The following is a 15276-nucleotide window of genomic DNA, read 5'->3' as shown; positions in this document are numbered from 1 at the left end:
CCATACATAAAAAAGTATATAAAGTAAAAATGAAAGTCTTTCTTCACCATCACTCTCCATTCTATACCACTCCCTAGAGATAATCCCAATGCTAACAGTTTTGAACTGTTTTGTGTATATCCCACTAGAATTTTTTCTATGCATGTGTAAACACATTCATAGAATTTGCTTTTATTTTTTGGCTTTTTTACAAAAACTGGATCTTACTCTACATTTTTATACTATCTTTTCTTTTTATCTAAAAATATGCCTTGGTGCCCTCTCTATGTCAGTATAGATAGGTCTATCTCATTTTGTTTACAGCTGCGGGATTATATTTCATAGGAATGAGGTATAATAATTTACTTAGTCTTTCCACTACAGATAGGCTGTTAGACCGTTTACAGTCTTTTAAAACTATAAACATCTTTGTCTAAGTCTTCTTGTGCAGATGTGCAAGCATTTTTATAAGTGAAATTTGCTGCATCCAAGTATATTTGCATTTTATATAATAGTGCCAAATTACCCAACAGAATGGCCAGTATGGATCTACATTCCTACCACCAGTATGTGAATGTATCAGTTTCCTGTACCCTAATCATCACTACATATCAATATCAATCTCAGATATGATCAATATAAGAAACATTACCAATCATTTTTAAATTTTTGCCAACATTATGGGCAAAATAAACCCTGATTTTTGTTTCATTTTTAATTTTCCTGATTACTAGTCAGAAAGAGCACCTTTTCACATGCTTATTGGCCATTAGTATTTCTTTGATGATGTGCCTATTCTTAGCTTTGCTCACTTTTCTAAGTTGTTTGTCACATGCTTAATGACTTGTAGAACAGTTAGTATGTTATGGATGTTAACCATTTGTCCTTTACATATGTTGTAAATACTTTTCCAGTCTATTTTTGTCTTTTCTTTTTGTTTCAGAGGTCACAAACTTGAACAATTACAAGGGCCAAGAAAGTAATGTAATTGTAGGATGGTTATCAGGTGGAAGACACTAAGAAATTAATGCAAAAATGCCCACTAAGGGTATTAACATTCCAAAAAATATCAAAACTCTGTGCATGATAATGTATCTTGCATGTATGGGCCACCAGTTTGAGACTTAGCTTTAGGTGAGTTGTTTATTGTTGTTTTAGAGATGTTCCAAGGTTTCTGTCTGTTTTACCTTTTAATTTATTTTATGTTGTTAAATTTGTCAGTGTTTTTCACTATGGCTTCTAGGTTTACTTTCATTGCTTATGAAGGCCTTACTCTCTTGTATTTTAGTCTGAGACTTTTGTAGATATTTTTATGTTTATTTCTTCAATTTATCTGGAATATAGATTATGGTAAAGAACTAACTGTATTAAATTACTATTTTTGTCCCAAAAAATCTTTTACTGAAGAGTCCATCATGCTCCACTGATTTTAAATGTCACATTTATCACATGCTAAATTCCAATTTTTTAAAATGGTCTATTTTGGAATTCTATTTTATTAGCTTGTTATTATATTCCTAAATTATATTCACTGTTGTATTATATATTTATACAATATTTTGATATTGAGTATGGATAGTCATCAGTCATATTATTTTTCAAAATGTCCTTGTCAGTTCCTGCCAATTTACTTTTACAAATGAATTTTAGTCAAGTTTCTTCTAGTATTCTTTTGGAATTTTGTTTGAATTGCAATAAGTTTAAATATTAATTTGAAGGTATTTACATATTTAAATTTTTGAGCCCTCCAATCCAATGGCATTCTCTGCCATTTATTTATATACTATTATATCATTCAGTAACTTTTAATAGATATTGTCAAGTAAAATTATTACATGTTTTATTAGGTTTATTCTGAGTTATTTTATAATCGTGTTGCTTGTGTAAATTAGATCCTTTATCCATGACATTTTATAATTAGCTTTTACTGGAAAGATACTAATGTTTATATATTGGTATTATACCCAATCACTGTGCTAAACTCTCATATTAATTGTTCTAGTTTGCCAGTTGATTCTCATGTATTTTCTAGATATATGATCTTTAGCAATTAATGACAATTTGTTTCATTCTTTTTTTTTTTTTTTTTGAGGGATCTTCATGTTCTTTATTGACAGGCTGGGAAGGAGCAGTAGGGTTATTCTCCCCTCTCATCCTCTTCATTTGAAGCAGTTAGCCCCACCTCCGGCCATTTCTTTCCAGAGAGATATCGTGTCTTCTGTCTGTCCTAGGGCAGGAGGTCCATCAACTGGGGCCAGGCCTGGCTCCCCAGACCTGGTGAGCTCTAGGCTGGTATACACAGTGTCCTCTGAGTCCAGTGCTATGCATCTCTTGTGATCCCTAAGATGTTGGGGGTACAGGGACAGAGAGCTCACTGTTCTGCTTCTGTCACATGGGGGCTTCTTGTGGGTCCTGGCATCAAGGCCGCCCTTCGCAAGTCAGTGGCCACATCCCCAAGGAGCTGGCTCAGCCCTTCACAGTTCCTATCAGACCCGAGGTGGCTTTCCAGACTTGTTCCTGGATTCCCTGAAGCCAGCAGCTAGGGGGCTCTGGAGAAGGGTCTCTACTGGGCATTTTATCCATCTCCTCCTCCATCATCTCCTCCCCATCCCCATCCCCCTCTCCCTCATCCTTTTCCTCCTGCTTCTGTAGCAGCTCTTTGATGTCTGTCCACTCCTATTCCCTGTGCTCAGGTGCCCACATGTGCCACAGTGCCAGGGCACAGCACCGGCCCCACATCACAGCCCACATACCATGGGGATTCTCCCCACCAGAGCTGAAGGCCATGAGGCATACACAGCAAGGGTGAACCTGAGCCCTGATGGTGAGGGTGTTGAGCTCTGTGAAGAACAGGTCCCCACCCTGGAAGTCATCATTGAGGTAGAGGAGTCCACTGTAGTCTCAATAGATGTAGCTGGGGGCTCCTGCCAGCAATCTCCAGTGTAAGGGTCTAGGATGCAGTTGTCAGCATACACCAGGTGACTCGGGTCCATGTGCTGCTCTTGCTTCCCTTTGATGGTACTTCGGCACACCAGGTGGGTGAAAGAAAGATGCAGGGACCTTCCTGGGGAGAAGTAGGCCTAAATCAAGATACGTACATGTTCTCTCACTTCCGGAAGCAGCTTAGTACCCTGAGTGCCGACAGGCCAGCCTGGGCCAGAAATGTAGCCTTGAGCACCATGAACACCTCGAAACGTTCATGGAGGGTGTGAGGGGAGTGGCAGTTTGGATAGCCAGACTTGGCTCCAGCTTCAACTGCATCCTTGGATAGCTGCAGCAGTGCCCCACACTCAGCTGGGGTGAGCAGACTGTCCAACACTGCTCGCTCGGACTCATTCAGCTGTCTTGCATCCTGGGTCAGGGTTACTCCCTCGAGAAGAACATCTTTCCAGTCAGTCAAGGGCTTTGGCTGTAGAGGTTCATGGTCCCAAGGCCATTGCTCTTGGTCTTCTCTGAGCTTTTCTTTAAGTGTCTCCAGGATGAAAGCTGCTGGAGTCCAGGGATCAAGATCTCTGAAGTTGGTCTTCAGGTGTTCCATTGCATAGTAGAGCTATCTCTTTCCCCCCAAAGAAGCACGGTATGTCCGCTCTCGCTGACGGCTTCCTTGACAGTCTCATCATCTGGGTAGAAGGGCAGGACACTTAGGGCATTTTTCATCACCTGGGACAGACTCCCCATCTGAGCATGGGCCTTGTGCAGCTGGTTGGGAAGGAAATCAGAGACAGGAAATATGTGACCAGGTCAGGTAGCTGTGTCCCCGGCACAGTTCTGCCAGGACTGCAGGACCCGAATCCAGTGCCCTGCAATGGCCTCATAGAGGGCCCCCTGTTTCTTCCTCCTCTTCTTCCTCCCTTTGCTGCTCCTCAGACCCCTCACAGTCAGCTCAGCAACTCTCCATCTGGGATAGGCTCTCCTGCAGGGCTTTCTCGAGCCGGGGCAGTGCCAGTCCTGCCTCCTGGTGCCCCAGTAGCTCTAAGCTGGAGTATTAGCCTGTCCAGTATAGGGGCGTCTCTAGGTCCCAGAAGCTCTGCAGCTGAACTCTGGACATATATCTGTACTTCGACATATCCTCCTGCATCTGAAGTTGTGTGGGGTTTGCTACAAAGAAGGTGTGAGCTGCAGATGCTGCCAGGTCCAACTTCTTCAGTTGGTAGTAGGCCCTCTGCAGGCAGTTGTATGGCTCCTGGCGGCAGCGGAAAGTATCCCAAAGTAATCCCATGCGGAGCCTCACTGAGCCGCTGGGGCCCAGCCTCCGCACCACGCACTGGCTCAGGCACTGAGCCCCTCACAGCGTGGCATGGAGTAGCAGCTGCTCCCAGGCCTCAGAGGCCTGGCAGGGCCTCATTCTTTCTAGTATTAGTAGTTCCTAATTATTTTTCTTTCTTTTTTCTTCTCCTACTCCTCCTCCTTCTTCAAATCATACTAGCTAGATCTTCCAGAATAATGTTGAATAGTAGAGGTGAAAGCAAACATCTCTGGCTTCTTCCTGACTTTAAGGAGAATGTATCTAATATTTCATCATTAAGTATCACATGTGCTATATGTTCAGTAGAAATCCTTTAACAAAGTTAAAGAAATTTCCTTCTCTCCTTAGTCTAAGAGTTTCTTTTCTTTTTTAAATCTAGAATGAACATTGAATTTTATCTAATTCAATGTTTTAGGAGAGTTTGCAGCATGAGCCATGACAGGTCATTAGTATGGAAAAGCCACTGTTCATAAGTGAGATTAACCTCTATGCCATCACTTTTTACTTAAATAACTTCTTCATATCAACTTCTTTCTTTAAATAAGTCCCTGGCCCCAATAGTTCTTTGGGTCAGCCTTGAGAAATGTGTTTTTCGAATCCAAAGGTGTAATGCCTGAGTCATATTTTGTCTATCCAAGGGATACATATGGCATCAGATAAGGTAACAGGTATTCTAAACTAAAATGATTTCAATAAATGATGTCCAGTTTTTTCTTCCAGTTTATTCCAATAGTCACCTTCCTTAGAGGGGGAAAAAAAGGATGTATCTGGTTCCCTGATGTTGTAGCAATATTCCAAAGGTTGAAGACTTCAATTCCACTTCCACAGTGGCTTAACCCATTCCAGCCATTAATAACAATAATTTTGAATGTTTACTACATATCATGCACTCCTTTCAATCTTCAAAAGAACCCTATATAAAACCCTAGTTTTACAGATAAGAAAACTTAGGGGACAGATTCATCTTCGAGAAATGCCTGAAGTCTTACTGAACAAAAGTTGTACAACTAAGGACATATAGAAGAAGCCACCTCGAGATTGGTGGGTAGAGGTGTAGATGCAGAATGGGCTGGTGACCATACCCACATATGGAGATTAAAAATCGGGTGGGATATCTCAGTTGCAGGGGTTCCTCTGAAGGAGCAAGGAGTCCCAGCCCCACATCAGACTCCCCAACCCAGGGTCCCAGTCCCAGGAAGAAAAGTCCCAACATCTTCTGGCTGTGAAAACTAGCAGAGATGGTGGCTGAGTGAGACGAAGGGCTGCAGGAGTTGCAGGCATCCATCTTGAAGGGCCCACCCACGGACTTACTCACTGATGAACTCACTCATTCTGAGCTCCAGTACTGGGACAGCAGTTTGAAAGGTGCCAGGTACAAACGTGGAGGAATCAAATTGTCTGGCTTCAGGATGAGGGCTGGAGGAGTGGCTTTCTCCCAGACAAAAGTGCTGGCAGAAGTCATTGTTCTTTCGCTGAGCTCTCTCCACTCCTGGTGTGCAGACACAGGCAGGCACCAAATCTGAGTCTCCATGAACCTGGCTAACACTGGTCACTCTTCCCTGGTGATTCCCTGCCTCACTCAAATTTCAGGCCCGCCCAGCCAATTCCAGTGGCTTTTCCATACTAATGACCTGTCATGGCTCATACTGCAAATGCTCCTAAAATCACTCAACTGTTCACAAGCCCCAAACTAGCAGCATCTGGCCTCAGCATGCCCTGTACCTCTCGCTGAGCAGCTCTATGCCTGGCACTAGTGGCAACTGGCCTTGGTTCATGGTTTGGTCTCTTGAGGCATCTCTAAGCCCAGCATGGGTGGTGGCCATCCTTGGATTGTTTGGTGGCTCATTCCAGGTGGTCCCAGGCCAGGCACAGTCTGGGGCTGAACTTGGCTTGTGGTGGGGCCCCTCCCAGGAGGAAATGAGGGCCAAACACCCAGTAACTGGATTGCTGGAGCACCACCCGGGGTCATATCCAAGGAAGGCACACCCAAAGGACAGACTGAGCAGGCACCAGAGCAAAATAGACTTTAAAGCAAAGAATATAACAAAAGACAAAGAAGGACCCAGTAATCCCACTTCTGGGTATTTATCTGAAGAAACCAAAACACTACTTCAAAGGGACATGTGAATCCATGAGTTCATTGCAGCAATATTTCCAATAGTTAAGATATGGAGGCAACCTGGGTGTCCATCAGTGAATGAATGGATAAAGACAACATAGTACATATGTACAACAGAATATTACTCAGCCATAAAATAGAATAAAATCTTGCCATATGCAATAAAATAGATGAACCTAAGGGTAAGCTGAACGGAGTAAGTCAGAAAGAGAAAGACAAATTCCATATGATCTTACATGTGGAATCTAAAGAACAAAATAAAGAAACAAAACAGAAACAAACTCATAGATACAGAGGACATTTTCATGGTTGCCAAATGGGAAGGGAGTTTGTGAGGAGTGAATGAGAAAGAGGAAGGGATTAAGAAGTACATATTGGTAGTGTTAAAATAGTCATGGAGATGTAAAGTATAGTATAAGGAATATAGTCAATAATATTGTAATAACTATGTGTGGTATCAGATAGGTACTAGATTTATTGTGGTGATCACTTCATAAGATATATAAATGTATAATCACTATGTTGTACACCTGAAACTAATATAATATTTTATGATGACTATAATTTTTAAAAATTATTTTTAAAAAAGATTTAGGGACAAAGTGATTAAGTAACTTTCTCAAAATTACAGAACAGTAGGTAACGAGGCCAGACTGCTAATTCAGACCAATCTGATTAAAAAGCCTGTGCTATTAACCATTATAATACTTTCCAACAACATAGTGAAGACCATCCTGACCAAGAATGTTCCACAACACTTTACTTCCACCCTTGCAGCAGCTTAGCTGGATCCAGCCAAATTCAACTATTTTGCTTGAGAATGGGAACAGCTATATATTGATGCCAACTTTGAGCAGCAGAAATATTACTTTGAGAAGATCAGCAACCTAATGATTACTCACAGCTGTAGAATCTTGAGTAAATTACTTAAATTTCCTGAAAATCAGTTTTTCAATCTGTGAAATGAGAAAAATAATAATGCCTAGTTCATGAGGGTTTTGTGAGCATTAAACAAGCTGATACATATAAAGCCATTACCAAATTCCTTAGCTTTAATTGTGCAAAAATGTTAAAATTGTTATCATTATATCAGACAATAGAGAGATATTTTACTACCACAGAATATCCAGCTTCCTGATCTCTGGCCACAGCCTCCAGTTTATGCTCTAATTATAAAAAATTTAAAACTTTCCATATCCAGTTATGCCTATCTAACTGCCCACCAGGCTGAACTTAAAAACAACAAAAAAATCAAGTCAAATATTGAAAAAAGTTTTCTGTACTTGAGAAACCCTCACTTCAAAATTTAGCAAAGCCTCAGCAAAGTTTTTAATTTCAAGAAAAAAGAAATCCCATAGTTTCAGTTACCAGCAGTCAACTGAAGTCTAAAAATATTAAATTTCCTCAATCATCAACATCTTCTGCTCCTGACATCCAACCATCGACATCATCATGGCTCAGTGATCTAGGATCACCCAAAGCAGATAATCCTCTTAAGAGGTCAATAGTAGCCTAATGCTATGTCACAATGCCTACATCATTCACCTCCCTAACATTTCATGTAGACATTTTATCATCTCACATCATTACAAGGAGGAGGATAAGCACAATATAATAAGATACTTTTAGAGAGACCACATTCACATAACTTTTATTACAGTATTGTTATAATTGTTCTATTTTATCATTATTTATTTTGGTTCATCTCTCACTGTGCCTAATATATAAATTAAACTTTATCATAGGTATGTATGTTTAGGAAAAAACATAGTGTATGTAGGGTTTGGTACTATCCGCAGTTTCAGGCACCCACTGGGGATCTTGGAACATATTCCCTATGGAGAAGGGGGACTACTGTACAATATTGTATATTTGAAAGTTGTTTAGAGAGTAGATCTTAAAAGTTCTCAACACACAAAAAAATCTTTGTAACTATGTGAGGTGATGGATATAACTAAACTTGTGGTAATCATTTCACATTATATACATATATTGAATCATTACGTTATACATCTTGCACTTATACAATGTTGTAAGTCAGTTATATCCAGGAAAACTGGACAAAATTTTTAAACATTTTAAATAATCAATACTGGAGCCATAACTAAGAAGTATTAAGGGGAAGAGTTTGTAACCCAAGAATTCTTTACTGAAGGAAGTTGCCTTTTATATGTGAAAGTATAAAAAAGTTCTCAGGGGCTCAGAGAATACATCACTTATGGATCCTTCATGAAAGAAACTAGGACATTTCAGTTGGCCAAAAGATGAATTAAAAATAAGAGAGCAAGAATGAAGTAGTTGTTTAAAAGAAATAATATTCAGTCTCTATTTCTAAAATTATATCCTGAGTAAAAATACTGAAATGCAAATAAATACTTGTGCACAAATACATTTGTGCAGACACTGCTCTCTCTCCCCAAATCTCTTTTCTCATTCCTCCATAGTAATAGATGTGCCAGGCATATGATTGATTGCCCAGCTATAGTACATTTTCAAGCTTCACTTGCTTGTGTGTGACTGTATGACCAAGAAACACAAGCAAAAGTGTGTGCTACTTCTGAGTTAGAACACTTAAGAAGTAGGCATACCTCTGCCCTGCACTATTTCCTTTTCCTATGAGTCTGAGCATGGATATTCAAGTGACAGTTTTCAGCAGGGCTGGGAGAATGAAAAGGACAGAAGTCTGCATTCCTGAATGATTGCATTAAGTAGAACTATGACTTGATTTGGAATTCATTCCATTATTTCAAACAAATTTCTCTCTGATTTTGAGCCATTACATTTTAGGCATTCTATTTTCTATGGCAGTTGGCATTATCTTAATACAATGCTGATTGCAGCATCATTGATATTAAGAAATTATCAAAACAATCTAACATTAGGGAACTTCCAAACAATGAAAAATGATACAGTGTTCATAAAGTATGCTTCTCATAACTCATAAGGGTATAAGAAAATGCTTTTTACATAACATTAATAAAACAAAGCAGGACACATATTGTCAGTGCCGAACTGATAAAGGAGGGAAGGTTTCAGAGGTGAGATGCCCAGTTGGAAGAATGCATGAGGGGCTGACATGAGAATGAAATGGCAGTCATCAACTTTATTGTGGGGAGTGCAGTTCTATTGCAGGAAACACACTTCTGTTCCTGCTCTTATTCTACTCACATTCTGCTCCTTTTCTGCTCCCCAGATAAGCACATGGGCTCCACACATATCAGAGTACAACAATGGCATTCAGCCATACACGTGTGATACAATAAGCTGAATTATGTTTACATATTTTAGGTGCAGGCATCCTACTACACTAATGTAACATTCTAAATCCAGGGTCCTATTTCTATCCGTGAGCCTGGATCATAGCCAGACCTGGGACAAGCCAGGCCTGGGACCCACACATATGTATACAGTATAATCTCAATTATGTAAAGAAAAATACATTGATTGTAAAAAAAATTAACTAGAAGGAAATAAGCAAATATGTTTTTCTAGTTGCCTTTTGCTAGTGAGATTGTATGTGCTCTTTTCCCGATTTATTCTTTGTTGTGCCTTCTAAATTTTCAACAATCATGATGAATTACTTTTTTTGGCTACATATTGTATTGTTTATTGTCTAAATCATTGCTGCCCAATAGAAATATAATGTAAGCTACACATGCAAGCCACATATGTAATTATAATATTTTAGTAACCACATTAATAAAAAGAAACAAATGAAATTAATTTTAATAATACAGCAGGTCCTCAAATGACGTCATTTCATTCAATGTTGTTTCTTTTTTTTTTCTTTCTTTATGGCTTTATTGGAATATAATAGACAATTAGTTGCTCATATTTACATTGTACCATTCAATAAGTTTTTTTTCAGTTATATTTGGCATACAATAATATATTAGTTTCAGTTGTAGAGCATAGTGATTAGAGATCTATATAACTCATAAAGTGATCAGCCACTAAATCTAGTACCCCTCTTCTGCTTACATATATATTACAACATTAACTATTTTCCTTATGCTACACTTTATATCTTCATATTTATTTTATAATTATCCATTTGTACCTCTTAATCCCTTTGCCCTTATTCACTGTTCCCCTCAACTTCCCTCCCATCTAGTAGCCCTCAAAATATTCTCTGTATCTATGAGTTTATTTCTGTTCTTTTTTGTTGTTTATTTTGTTCTTTAGATTCCACATGTACGTGATATCATGCAATATTTGTTTTCCTCTATCTGATTAATTTCATTCAGCACAATACCCTCTAGGTCCATCAAGGCAATATCTTTTTCCATCCCCTTCCTTTTAGTCTGTGTGTGTCTTTTAATCTGAAGTGAGTCTCTTGTAGGCAGCATATGTAGGGGTCTTATTTTCTTAACCATTCAGCCACTCTATCTTTAATTAGAGCACTTAATTCTTTTCCATTTGATGTACTTGTTGATAGGAATGTAGTTATAACCATCTTTTCTTCCTGTTTTTTCTTCTTAAAGAAGTCCCTCCAACATTCCTGTAATACTGGCTTGGTGGTGATAGATTCCTTTGGCTTATTTTTGTCTGGGAAGCTCTTTATCTGTCCATCAACTCTAAATGATAGCTTTGCTGGATAAAGAATTCTTGGTTGTAGATTCTGGGTTTCCATCACGTTGAATATTTTGTGCCAAACCCTTCTGTCCTGCACAGTTTCTTTTGAAAAATCACATCAAGTCTTATTAGAGCTCCTTTGTAAGTAACTAACTGCTTTTCTCTTGCTACTTTTAAGATTCTCTCTTTGTATTTAATCTTTGACATTTTAATTATGATGTGTCTTGGTGTGAGCCTCTTTGGATTCATCTTTTTTGGGGACTGTCTGAGCTTCCTAGGGTTGTATGTCTATTTCCTTCAGCAGGTTAGGGAAGTTTTCCATCATTATTTCTTCAACTAGCTCTTCAACATATTGTTTTCCTTCTGATATCCCTAAGACATGGATATTTTTGCCTTTAATAGTATCCCATAGGCTTCTTAAATAATTATCATGGTCTTGGCTTCTTTTTCCTTGCCATTCGGATTGAGTGTCCTTGGTTTTCCCATCCTCTATATAGGTTATTCAATCCTTTTTTTATCTCTGTTTATTCCATTTAATATACTTTTCATCTCAGATAATGTGTTCTTCATTTGTGACTGGCTCCCTTTTATAATTTCCACTTCCATTTTTATGTTTTTATCTCTTTGTTAAAGTTCTCACTAAATTCATCTACACTTCCCCTAAGTTCATTGAGCATCTTTATAACCAGTGTTTTGAACTCTGCATCTGTTAGATTGCTTGACTCCATTATTTCTGAATTTCTATTCTGTTCTCTCATATGGTTTCTGTTTCTTTGACTTCCCATTTTGGCTGCCTTTCTGTGTCTGTTTTTATGTACTAAGGAAAGCTCTTAAGTCTCCTGGTCTTATTAGTGTGGATTTGTGAAGTAGGTGTCCAGTGGCACACTCCTGAGAGGGGTTCAGCTGCAAGCCAAGTTTAGCCCCAATCTGTGTCCCTCTGGAGCCACCTGTTAAGATTCAGCAAGCAATCCACAGATGTTGTGTTTATAGTTGCCTCAAGAAACTATGCCAGAAAACACGGTCAGCTCCCACCAGTGTGAGTGTAGGCGTTGCTCAGCAAGGAGCACCTGACTCACCAAGGACACACCTGGATGTGACTTGGGTGGGCCCAAGAGTTGGAGGAGGTGGAGTTTCAGGGAATCCTCTGGGCAAAACGACCTCTGTTATCCAGTTTGATGAAATCTCAACTATGGCAGCACTGAGTCCTCACAGTGGGAGGGGTGAGGGCTCAACAGGGGAACAATGGATACCACCGGCACTTCTGTATGGAGTTAGTCTCACCTTTGGACCTCACTTCGATAACTGAGTGTCCCCCTGTTATTCCCTGGTGCCCCCTGCACAGCTGACCCTGGCACTGGTACTCAGAGCCATCCTGTCGGTCACCACAAAAGTCCACTCCCAGACACAACTCTTTTTAAGAGGCTTCTGCAGCTGCCAGCTGCTGCTGACGCAGCCTCTGTACCACTCAGCCACTCAGGACCAGGCAGCTCACATCCTCACCCCATCTTATCTCCTCTTGTTTCAGGGTGATTTCTTATTTCTCTCCCTAGTTGTAGGGCTTGTTCATCTAGATCCCAGGTGATTTTCTTTGCTGTTTGCTCTGTCTTTCTGTCTCAACTTTGATTTTGTCACAAGAGGGATGAATAGAGGTTCTATTATCTATGCCATTTTTTTCTCTCTCCATGAATTACTCTTATAATCACAAAAGTTCAAATGAAAACTTGAAAAAGACTAATAAATAGAGGGAAATATTGAAAATGTTTAGAATATAATGCTGTGAGGAAAGACCAGAATATAAAATATATGTTCATTTGGGTTGCAACTATGTAAAAATAAATATGCATGCAAATTGAACTTCTGTGGGATGATAAGTCTAGAGGTCTAATGTATTCCATGATGACTATAGTTAACACCATACTGAATACTGGAAATTTGCTAAGAGAGTAGATTTCAAGTGCTTGTTCCACAAAAAAATAATAACTATGTGAGATGATATATTAATAAGTTGGCCTGTATCAATCATTTCACCATGTATATCAAATAATCATATTGTACATCTTAAATATATATAATCTTTATTAAAAATAAAAATATTAAATAAATAATTTAAAATGTGTGTACATATGGATACAGACTACAAAGAGAAATGCAAAAGTGAAAAGTAGCTGCTTTGTTGGAGGGTTTACAGATGATTTATTTGTTTGTTTTAAAACTTTTCCTTCAATGTAATCATACTGTTTTATTCCAATAAAAACATGACACAATTTTTAACCTAGTTTCTAATCCCCTAATATATATACTTCCTATTTTTATTAAACTAATCACTAAGATTTGAGCCTCGGCTGTGTGTGATTTTCCTGGATCAGCTACCTCATTGGCTGCAATCTAAAATGTTTTGGCTAATCTTTGGAAACATGGTGAAGTGAGACATGCCCTCAGGTCTCTCACCTTGAAACAACAATAAGCTGAACATCTAAACTCAACAAAAAACACTAAAACTGCACACCAGCATGTCTGAGTGTCGGATCTGTGCATAAGAGCTACCACAGGTCAGAAACCTGGGTATCGGGCAGTGGACTGGGAGTAATAAAGAAGCTGCCTCTTGCAGCTGCCAGAGACCCCTGCAGGAGGAGGGGATGGGGGAGAAGGAGTGGTGAGTTTAAGCTGTGAGTTCCCTGAACATTCCTGCCTGGAATAGCTGTGAGCTCCCTGTGGCCGGCTGGCTGCAGGGCCCAGTCATCAGGGCAGAAAGCAGAGAAATGAGATGGGACCACAGAGGAACAGCTGATTTTTTTCTGGCTGCAGTTGCAAAACCGAGGCCGAGCTGCAGCCCCCAACCCCCAACCCAGAATGCACCTCCCCCATATCCTCCAAGACTGATCACCATGGAGCCCCAGGGGAATTTGAGCAAATGTTGATGAGACTGTCACTGACACTGACAGTGACAGAAACTGAGGGTAGCATGTGTGATTAAATATCTACAAGAAAATTAAAAAGCATTATTAAGACTTTATATAAAGCAGGGATTAAAGAGGCTTAGACACCATCTACTGGAAAACAAAAGAAAATTGCCTTCTATGCAACAGACTAAAGAGAGACCTTTATATAATAAATCTTTCTGGAAAAACAGCAGAATATACTTTCATTACAGCCCAGGCAGAGGAAGAGTCCATTAAACACCATGAACAATCAAGGTGACAAGGCATCTCAGAAAGAAAGAGAAAAATCTCCAGAAAATAAGTTTACAAACATAGAAATATGTGACTTAAATGACAGAGAATTCAGGACAGTACTTCTGAAAAAACTCAGTGAGATCCAAAACAACTCAAATCAACAATTTCAGGAATTGAAAAAACAACTATATGAACAGAGCAAGGAGATTGAAATTCTCAAAAAGAACAAAATAGAACTTCTGGAGATGAAGAATACACTGCAAGAGTTGAAAAATGAAATAGTAAGCTTGGGAAATAGAGTTGACCAAATGGAGGAAAGGATCAGTGATGTCGAAGACAGAATCTAGAAATAAATCAGAAGGAAGAAGAGAGAAACCAAAGAATGAAAAATAATGAAAGAGAAATACAAGAACTAGTTGATACCATCAAGAGAGGAAACAAAAGAATAATGGGCATTCTCAAAAGGAGCAGGAATTAGAAAGCATTTTCAGACAAATAGTTGACAAGAATTTCCCAAATCTAAGGAATGAGCTGTAGCTTGGAATTCAAGAAGTCAACAGAACACCCAATTATTTCAACTCAAAAAGGTCTTCACCAAGACACATTATATTAAAATCATTAAAAATCAACGACAAAGGCAGAATTTTCAGGGTAGACAGGGAAAAGAAGATGGTAACCTATAAAGGAAAAGCGACTAGATTATCGTCGGACTTCTCAGCAAAAACCTTATAAGCCAGAAAGGAGTGGAATCAAATATTCAAACTATTAAATGAAAGGATCTACCAGCCAAGAAAAATGTATCCCACAAAGCTCTCTTTTAGATATGAAAGAGAAATGAAGACCTTTCCAGACATACAAAAATTGAGGGAATTATCTGCTACAAGGCTTGCATTACTAAAAATATAGAAAGGAGTCAGTTCACCTAAAACAAAATGGCAAAAAAAAAGCATAATTAGGAGTAAGGTGACCAGCAGGCAAATAGAATCAGAGGAGTGCAACCCTTACTAAAAACAGGGCATTATAGGCTTATTCAATAAGAAGAGAATTGTTATAGGAGGATAGTAATGAACATTCAGCACACATAGGGACAAATCGAGACAACAAAGACTGAAAAAGAGAGGATTTAAAGATTCAAATTCACAAGGGGCATAGAGATAGGCACACGCAGAAGAAAATGGATGACA

General features: G+C 39.0%; 1 pseudogene; it reads right to left on the bottom strand.

Annotated features, from left to right (window-relative positions):
- Nucleotides 1-2465: 2465 nt before the first annotated feature.
- LOC105308077 lies at nt 2466-4251 on the bottom strand (annotated as a pseudogene).
- Between the last annotated feature and the right edge of the window lie 11025 nt (nt 4252-15276).

This window comes from Pteropus vampyrus, unplaced genomic scaffold (genome assembly GCF_000151845.1).
Source record: "Pteropus vampyrus isolate Shadow unplaced genomic scaffold, Pvam_2.0 Scaffold543, whole genome shotgun sequence".
Taxonomy (NCBI): Eukaryota; Metazoa; Chordata; class Mammalia; order Chiroptera; family Pteropodidae; genus Pteropus; species Pteropus vampyrus.
This window is presented reverse-complemented; position numbering and strand designations above follow the sequence as displayed.